Source organism: Meriones unguiculatus, chromosome 6 (assembly GCF_030254825.1).
Source record: "Meriones unguiculatus strain TT.TT164.6M chromosome 6, Bangor_MerUng_6.1, whole genome shotgun sequence".
Classification (NCBI taxonomy): domain Eukaryota; kingdom Metazoa; phylum Chordata; class Mammalia; order Rodentia; family Muridae; genus Meriones; species Meriones unguiculatus.
The window spans coordinates 59,059,122-59,069,729 of NC_083354.1; positions in this window are offsets into that span (position 1 = coordinate 59,059,122).

Consider the following 10,608-nt stretch of genomic DNA (forward strand, 5'->3'; position numbering starts at 1 on the left):
ACAAAAAGTTTTCCTTTGCAGTTTCCTCCAGATTATTGCTTTTGTGAGGTAATAGGCATCGGACCCAGGGCCTCCAGGGTGCTGCACCATACAGCCAGATTCCAGCCCAAGTACAAAAGTTTTAAAATAACATTCTGCATTTATAACGGTAAACTTCCTAACATTGTGGTCGTCCCTGAGAGAGCAGAAATTTGGATATTGCCAAGAGTCAAAAATAACCCAATTCTCTGTGGCTAATACTCATATCTAGGAAGTAGATCTCAAATTAGTTTACAGCTCCCATTTCTATTCCATAGCCCTTAGGCTTTTTTTTCCCCGCAAAACAGGTCAATACAATCTCTATCATGGGTTTTTCTTTCACTGTGCTGAGTAAGGCGGCAAGAAGGATAGTTGAAATATGTATAGAAACCTTTCAAAAATATGCCCAGCTTATAATAACTTAGCTTCTAATAGGAACAACTGGAAACATAAAAATCGTGCCAAACAACCAGAATAAATGTATGCTCCTCTTGGCTCCAGCTCCAGGCTCAGTTTCTTGGTGATGAGATACATGATACTGTGCTATAAATTCCCTATAGCCAAATGATGCTCACAAAATATTTCTCTTGAGTTTTACAACGCTTGTATTGGCAGCCAACATGTGGTTTCAACACACCTATGATTCAGCAAGTACAGCTTATATCACGATTATTATGAAAAGTAAAATAAAATAAAAGCATAAACTTCTGAAGCCCTTCTTGTTTCCCATGCTCACATAAAACAAAACAAAACATTGGCACAGTAAAAAAGTGAATTTTTGCTGAGAGGCTAGAAAAGCATTTAAGGGACTTTATCTGTGTCTCACCATCCCCCACCCAGCCCCCACTAGAAGTTTCTTTCCAGGCATTTTGTTAGTGCAAACAGACTGATGTGGTGACTAAGAATCCCACCCTTAGGATCCATTGTTGATAAGCTCTGCTATCTACTGTGTGTGTGATCTCAGGCAGCAACTTCACTGCTCACTTTCTGCTTTTGTGATTAGGGGCAATAACAACACTCTTCCAGAGTCTGGGTGGGGAATAAACTACTTAATGTATAGACATTAACGGCTTGTTAACAGTCAGTCTGAACTAAATGAGTTAATAGCCGCAGAACCAATATATGAGAGAAGAAAAGGAAAGTTTTCAAAGATTAAAAAGATGCAGGATTTTTATGCAGACATATGACAAAAAAATGAAACACTGCAAATTGGCTTGCCCTTTGGACACTCGCAGTTAATAAACTGTAGATTGTTGTGTGATTGCATTGCCCTCCTAATGTAATACATTGACTCATGATTTCTATGCTATACATTTATCAAACATTTATTAAGCAACTCATGAGATAGAGAAATATATAAAATGGTGTATTAGACATTGCGTTATGTACTCTGTATCAAGAAGCTAGTGTTATAGTAGTCAAAAGCATATATATATATGTGTGTGTGTGTATCATATATAGATACGAACATGCACAGAACAATAAAGAAAACATTTGTCTAATGTATGAACAGATGTAAATGATGTGTCTATGAGGTCAGAGATAGGAGAGAGATTACTTCCCAGCTGCTGGTCTAGATAAGGAATCATGGCAGAAGATTTGGCTTGAACGGCTGTAAGAGAAGGAAAAGTATGGTAAATTAAATCTCACAATTGTTACTCGATTAAAATATGGTTTTAAAAATTATTTCTTTTTGATAGCTAAGCATTGGAAGTCTTCTCGTGAGATGTCTATAACTTTGTCACTTTAAAATTGAAAGACCTGACTACACTGGGCCTTGACTCTAGAATGGTAACAGTTATTGGTGGTCAGGTGTAGCATCCCCAGAGAACAGCTCTACTCATGGAAAGTTCATGGCGAAGTCCTCTGTGAAAGGCCATCTACTCTCCTTCTGGTAGCAGTTGCAGAGACACTCATGTCTGTAGACCACAACTGAACTTACTGATACACCAGCCTGTACATGAGGTGGAGACCTCTGCTTCAGTTCACTCAGTGCTCATCATGGTGTGTTGCTTTGCAAAATCGCTCTTTCACCTGTTTGTTTGTTGAAAGGCAGAGATGTATACAACAATGATTTTGTCACCTAACTAAGCTTACCCAACCTGTCCGTGGATAGCTCAGTTATATTTTCCATTCTTCTAAAGGGAACTGCTGACGTATTTCCAGAGTCTGTGCCATATCAAAGAAGAGTTGAAGATCACAGCAGTAAGGCCATATCTGAACTAATCTTTTTGCTTCCTAGTTTCCCTGTCAATACCATGTATTTTTTAAACAATATTTTAATTTATATATTCACTTTACTCTCTTCTCTTCCGAGTCCCTCCCACCCTCTTCTCCCCTCCAATCCACTCCAGCACATCAAGTCACATATGGACTGAGCCCATTCTCATCCACTGAGGACAGACAATGAAGCCCCATTAGGAGGAACTGATCAAAATCAGGCAACAGCAGAGTCTAGGTCATAGACAGCACTTGCTCAACTTTCTAGGGAACCCACTTGAAGATCAAACTGCCCATCATTTACATATGTGTAGGGGGTCTAGGCCCAGCCTATGCATGCTCCTTGCTCTGTGCTTTGGTCTCTGTATGCCTCGATGAGTCGAGGTTAATTGATTATCATGTATTTTTGTGTTTTGTTGTGGCAACGTTTAGGTGTACAAGTGAGTGTTATCAGATACACATGGTTGTGTAGCTACCACCAACATCCATCTTTAAAATTCCTCTTGTGCAATTGACACCCTTTCTCTTGACTACTATCAATCATACTTCTGCTCTGTACTCTTATGGAGTTGAAATATTTGTCTTTGTGAAGAAGCATAATATCTTAAAGGCTATACATGCCGCAATGTGAGCCAGAATTTCCTGTTTACCAGATCAAATAGTAGTCTATTTTACATACAATATGTTTTTTTTTGTTTATTCAATTATTATTAAATGAAAATTTGGCCTTACTGCTGTTTAGCTATTGTAGATAATGCTAACTTGAACTTGTGTGTATGAATATATATTAAAGTATCTGTTATTTTCCTGAAAGTGGGATTGTTAGGTATACTGTATGTCTAGATTTAAGAACTGCCATGTAATTTTTAAGTAAAGTTTGGACCATTTTAACTATCAATGTGCAAACATTCTTCCTTCTTCCCTATGTCCAAATGGTATTTACATATCTCACTTCCTTCTGAATGGTCAGTTGAGGTCTACCTTAAGAAATGACACAACTAGAGATGAATATTAAAGTAGGTGTCATCACTAGCTTCAATTTGAAAATTCCTCAAGATTATAGAAATAGCTTAATATGTGCTTTGTGAGACATAAGGAGAACTCAAATCTTCATTCTCTCTTCTAGCAAGAAAAATGTAGTAGGTGTTAAAGTGACTGAGACTTGAATTTGAACAATTACAGAATTTAACACTACATGTAAACCATTTAGCACAGGACTACTTAAAATACTGTATGACACAGAGCACAAAATTGGCAATAAGAACCATATAAAGGAATCTCTTCCATGGTATGAAGATAGGTATAGAAAACTCTTTCTATGGCTCTTCTCAAGTTATACACTTAAAACCTTATCAGGGGTAATGCTTGATGTGTCTTTTAGTTATTTAGAAATCCAGGGAATCTAAAGGTCATCAGGGGATATGTCTGTCCTTGGAGAAGAAAAGTGTTGGCCAGTCAGAGTTACATAGCTTTCCAGATCTGAGCAGGTGGAAAGGTGGTTTCAGAAACGTTATGGTAGGTGTCCTTTGTAATAAACTGATTATTACTACAACAGAACCACGCTTTAAAGATAAAGTTGCCCTGGGTTTAGAGGTGAAATTCTAATCAGGAAAACAAGGTATGTAAAGTAGAATCAAATCTATTCTTTCCTTCCAGCTTAAACAAAGAGGCTCTACTCAACTGTTACGTGTACCTGGTAGATATGCTACTGAGCACACACCTACCAGAGCGTGGCCATTTATATTTCACTACAGAAAGAATTAATGCACTGACATTAAAAGCTTCTCCATGGAGTTAGATCTGCACACTGACCAAGAGAAGTCTAGTGAGCACTATGGGCCATGGATCTCCTGTCCCTCCTCGCTCTAGGGGAAGAAAGAAGAAAGTCTATACAATTCTGCAGTTGCACTTTCAGAACTTCCGTATTGTTCAGTGACTCAGTATGGCTCAGCTGTTTTTAAGTTTCCAGAATGCTTTTTTTTTTTTTTTTTTTTACTACACTGAACTGGAATAGTGCAATAAGTGCTTACTGCCGTATTTACTTATCTCAGTTAAACCTTTACCTGTCAAAATCAGTTTTTGATGCTGCGTGCACTTTTTAGTATGAGTTAATTTTATTCAATGTGATTGAGTCAGGGATCTCAGTACTTAGATTAATATTTTGAAAATTTATAAAGATTCAGTACCAGCTAGCTTAAATGTAAGATAAAATACCCTTGCACATAGGAGACAATTTATGAACCCTTAATGTAGCTGTTATTTAATCAGAGAAATTAACTTTTTGAACAAAATGAATTCTTTTCTTCAATCAGTAGGTTCCTGTAGTGTTCCCAAGACACACACAGGCTGTACTTTATAGCAGATTAGAACTGACAACAATTAGTCACCTTTGAATTTGTGACAGAAAATAAAAATGAGCTCCCGTGCAAAGTCCAAAATTCATCTCTCTTTTGCCTAAGGTTTTCTTTCCTCAATATTCACTTTGAGTTTAATATAAGATTGTTCACTTAACAATGATGTATTTCAAGCTGAAGGCAGAAATGAATGTTCTATTAATAAATTGTTTAGAGATGGATTCAAAGAACATTTCATTATATAAACAGGGCAGCAATAAAACATACTTTGTGGTCGTTCCATCATTCCTACCTGTAGCAGACGTGTGGAGATGACATCTATCAGTGTGACAGAGAATATTACACAAGTGATAGACAGTTATTAGCTGAAGTCCTGATATATTTACACCATGGGAAAATGCACTTGGTATTTTCTTTCTGGCAACTGCTCTGCTGTTCATAATTTGATGGAAAATTGATTAATCACACGTTTAACTCAATGCAAGATCTTCTGCACTGTAATAAATTATGGCCATTAATCAATAAGTACAAAGTAATTCCAGGAGTCTGGAGACATGCTGGCTTCTAATAGAAAAGCTTGCACTTGGGCCTTCCTGCCAGTGACCACTTCATCTGAGGTATTTTGCACCTGCCTCAATCCAATTAGATGACATAATTAATGAACCTCATTGCTCCTGATAATTTGTTATACTGAAAGAAGGAATGTTTTGGCACATCCATTAAAACCTGATGCACAATACTTTGCAGAAAAGAAAAAAAATGAGCCAACGCATCAGAGGGGCTTATGACAGGAATTTTTGAGTTCAAGCAAATGTGGGAAACGACATTCTAACTTCATGTTGGAGGAAAAAAGCAGTTGCATTTGCTCAGAGAATCTGACAAGGACTTTTCTCTGCATTGAAAAAAGCTGAACTCAGCCCGTATGCAAAGTTTCATGCCATTTTGTTTCTTTTATGACAAATTAAATGGTATGATTAAAGTAAGTGTTCAGGAAGTAGTGTTTCTTAGGCAATCTGATAAATGGCTCCTTGGTAAGTATCCATTGCAGTTTCACATATCATAGTCCCTCCACACCTGTTTTATGGGGCTAACGACAGGCTCTCAGTGGACTTTAGTGGGAGAAAGTCTGGGAAGATAAAAGAAAACCAGTTTGCATCTAATTCTGACACCAGGAAACGCCAGGAATAGATTGTATTTGGAGACTTTGAAAAACAATTAGCTGTGGATTATGGGACTAAAAGGCCTCTCCTAGCTATACCTGGGAAATGCGTGGCCCATTTAATGCCTTCTAAGCTGTCAGTGAGCTGAACTTCAGTCCTAGTGATTAATGAAAAGCTGCAGGGCACAGCTAGGAGCTAAAGTCTCAATTATGAAAAAGCAGTAACTAGTTTAATGTGCTGATGCTTTTATGCTTAAACTGACAGCTTTGAAAAATGGCAATATTTCCAATCATGCTTTAATAATTTATCATTTCTCTATTGGCATGTCCAGCGTGCCCTACTCCCACTGCTCTTTTTCTAGTTCTCAGGTCCTGGCGTGATGACACCAAAAATCATGGTCTGGTATCTTTTTTTAAAAAATGCACATCTTCCTGATCAGAAGCCAGAATTCGTAAGTATAATGGTATCTATCTCTCATCTATCTATAACCTATATAACTAAAAACTATAGTACCTGTTTCCCATCTACCTATCTATTATCTATTGCCTAGCTGTTGGTTCTATCCATCATCTATTAATCATCTGCCCATTATTGTGTATCTGTGAAGTTTCCAATTAGACCGTTATGTGGCAATGGGTTTTTTTGGAAAAAAAAATAGAGAGCAGTAACCCCTGTCTAGTTTCAGGTAGAAAATTGACATATCCATTCATGACAGATGCCTTTAATTATGTGTCTTTTATTACAGGAGAGAGTAGTTGAAGTCAGATGGAGGCATCAGTTTAAGTCTAACCATGTTGAAGAGAAATAATATAATTGTTCAGACAGTGAGTGATATGAGTAAATTTCAGAGCAGTAAGTGAAGTAAAAGATGGTAACCATTCTCTGTGACTGTGATCACAAGTATTTTGCAAAATTATTGTTTAATTTTACATTCAACTTCAACAATAAACCAATTGATCTATATCTGTAGTCATCTCTTTGGTATGGCTTTAACATTGCATTAGACTTTTCTACTATAGTATATACAGTTTACTATAGCAGTTAACACAGCTATTATGGTAGCTACCAGTACTATAACTTGATATATGGGCAAGTAAGCAAATGGATAAAGAAATTCACAAGGCTGAGCATGGTAGTAAACATTGTCACTTGAGAAATGAAGGGGACGTGAATCAGGAGTTCAAATTCACCCTCAGCTACTTAACATGCTCAAGGCCAGCCTGGGCTACATAAAACCCTATGTCAAAAATAAAAGCAAACATTCTGGGCTGATATTTTATTTTAGCAAAGGTTCCCAAGTATTAACTGATTGCCAGAATATGCTTAATGATACCTGTACAACATGAGTGACACTACTTGAACAGAACACCTTAATTTTTAAACTGAGGTTGTTGGACTATATTATGGGGTGTGTGCAACAGACTCTATGTTGACTTCACACTCCTTAAATAGAATAAAGGCACAAAAATATATTTAATAGTTCTTTTTTTAAGTTATTTTATTATTATGATATTTCTTACATTTTAACTATCTAGTGTTTCTCAGTATATGGCTTTTAAAAACAGAGCATATAAGTATTTATAAAATGCTTACAAACAGTATGGTTATTTAAAGTTTTGATATATAAGTTTATTTGTTATATATACATATATATATATTTGTTTTGTGATATAGCTTCCAAATAAAATGAACTACAGGAAATATTTTCATTAGAATCAGGAAGAAAGAGTATAGTTGTAAAATCAACTTATTATTTGAATAGTGGGCATATATTCTGCTTTCCTTAATTACTGCCATCATGGGGCTAATAGCAGTGTCTCTGTTATAGCACATTGCAATTTTGTATATGAAAATTTCCATGAGTGTGGTCATATAATGAGTTTCAAACAGGTGGGAATTTTGCTACTACAATGTTCAAGAAACTATTTTAAACTAAAATGCGCTTTTTGCACATTTGTGCCTATCAGAAGTAAAATTTGCAACATTGGTTATGGCTTGCTAGGCCACATGTCTCTGGGTTTTGATTAGATTCTAGAATGTTGCAAGAATTCAGCATGAGAATTGGAACAGCATACTTTTGTGTAAGTAGAAATATTTTACTTTTTTTATATATTTGTTTATTTTCTTTACATCCTGAGGGTGCCCCCTTCTTCCCCTCCTCCAAGTTCTCCCCACTTTCCCTTCTTCTCCTTTTCCTTCTCCCTTTCCCCACAGAAAAGGAGAGCCCCCTCCCCTTGTATTAACCTTCTCCAGCACATCAAGTCATATCAGGACTGCTCTTAACTTCATCCCCCGAGGCCAGGCAAAGCAGACATGCCAGGGGTAAGTTATGCAAAAGTAGGCAACAGAGTACATTGCAGAAATACGCCCCCCCACTCGCCAGGTGCCCCATATGAAAATCAAGCTGCCCATAGGCTGCGTATGTGTAGGGGCCTAGGTCCAGACCATGCATGCTCCTTAGTTGATGTCTCAGTCTCTGAAAGCCCCCATGTGACTCGGTTAGTTGTCTCTGTTGATCTTCTTGTGAGGTGTCTGTCCCCTTCAGATCTTTCCATTTTCTCCTAACATTTTTTTCAGGACTGCGAGAGTTTCACCCCATGCTAGGCTGGAAGTCTCAGCATCTGTCTCCATCTGCTGTTGCCTGGAGCCTCCTAGACTACAGTCAAGTTAGGCTCCTGTCATCAAGCATAGCAGAGTATCATTATTAGTGTCAGATGCTGCCTCTCTATGATGGGGTGGGTCTCAGGTTGAGCCAATTATTGTTTGGACTTTCCCTCCATCTTTGTTCCCTTGGTATCCCTACACTTCTTGTAGGCAGGGTAATTTTTGGTTCACAGGTTTTGTGTGTGGTTGTTGATCCCCTCCCTCTACTAGTTCTGTCTGGCTAAGAGGTGGTCATTTCAGTCTTCATATTCACCCCCATTAGGAGTCTCAGCCAAAATCACACCCAAATCCTACCAGGAGCCTTCCCTGTAGCAGGTTTCCAGATTGACCAAGAGATGTCCCTCCCAAGTTTCCCTTCTTGTTCCCAGCCCTCTCACCATCACCCCCGTTCTTCCCACATCTGATTCCTACCCTTGTTTCCCTTCGTATTCCATCTCCTGCCCAGTTACCTCTCTTCGTCCACCTCTGCTGTCTCTTCTATTTCCCCTTCTGAGTAACAATCAAGCACTATCCCTTGGGCCCTCCTCGTTACTTAGCTTTTTTGGTGTCTGCAGAGTATGGTATGATTATCCTGTACTATAGGTCTAATATCTGCTTATAATTGAGTACATACCATGTGTGTCTTTCTGGGTTAGGGTTACCTCACTCAGGATGATCTTTTCTAGTTCCATCCATTTGCCTGCAAGTTTGATTTTAATTGCTGAGAAGTATACCATTGTGTTAAATGTACCACAATTTCTGTATCCATTCTTCGGTTCAGGGACATCTAGGTTGTTTCCAGATTCTGGCTGTTATGAATAAAGCTGCTATGAACATAATTGAGCAAATGTCCTTGTTGTATGGTGGAGCATCTTTTGGGTATATGCTCAGGAGTGGTATAGCCGGGCCTTGAGGAAGAATTATTCCCACTTTTTGGAGAAAGCACCAGATTGGTTTCCAGAGAGGTTGTACAAGTTTGCATTCTCATCAGCAATGGAGAAGGGTTCCTCTTTCTCCACTTCCTCTCCATCATGTGTAGCCATTTAAGTTTTTGATCTTAGCCATTCTGTCCAGTATATAATGGAGAGAAAGCATGTGGCTTGAAAAAATAAAACTGCTTTGAAAACTTAGTTAAAAAATGAAATATATTATGCCATTTGGGATAAAATGTAAAGTGACCTTTGTGAGAACACATATTAAGAGCATAATGGAAAATACACCAATATGGAAATATTTGATTAATTGCATAAAATTATGAAGAAAAGTGACTTTCTTTTTGAGTAATTATAGTTGGCCAAATTAAGGAGTGTATGGCATTGGTTACTTTTCTACCTTGTTTTCCTCTGTGAAAAGATGGCTAGGAACGTGTGGGCTCATGCTTATTCCTTCTCTTTACACTCTTTCTATGTAAATTGCATGTTAGCAACGTACTCTTTTATTTAAATGCCTTTATTGTATTAATAGTATGTTGTCTCATTCAGCTTTTTATATCTGGGCATATTGCGGTAGGTTTTAATTTTGGTAGGGATGTAATTTTCTTCTAGTACTATTTAATTAATGTAATAATGTTTTTTTTTCCAAGAACCAATTCTCATGGATCATTTGTAACTTTGAAGCTGATGTCATTCCACCTTTTGTATTGCTTACACATAATCTGGGTGGGATCTTTGACAATTCATGTTTTTGTTGTTATTGTTTTTCCAAGAGTTTCAACACATATTGAAAAGTACCAAACACAATTGTTCTGTTCTCACATCTTGATTTTGAACTACTCATGTCAGCTCTGCGTACATTTCCTTACTTTTTACACCTCTGAGCACCTTTTCAGACTGGCACTTACCGCTGTGCTCAGACACTGATGCTTAAAAACGTCATGCTTCGCGCTGGATGTATCAAGAACTTTAGCCATTGAATTAGGCCACTTTCCACTTTCATTTCATCTATTCCCATACAAAATTTAAAATAAGAGTTGCAGCTCCTTAAATTCTTTATCCTTGAGAGAAGGAAAGAAAGCCATTTAAATCAGGTTGCTTGACGCACAGATATGATGAAAAAAAAAAAAAACTCCTCCTCCCTGGATGGCAGTAACAGCATCAGTATATTTCATTAAGGTTTATATGGTCCCTTGATAAGTATTTGTTGGAAATCCTGAAATCTTCAAATAAACTGCTCCATCTAAGGGTACTTTCCCAACATATGTATTAAATCAGACC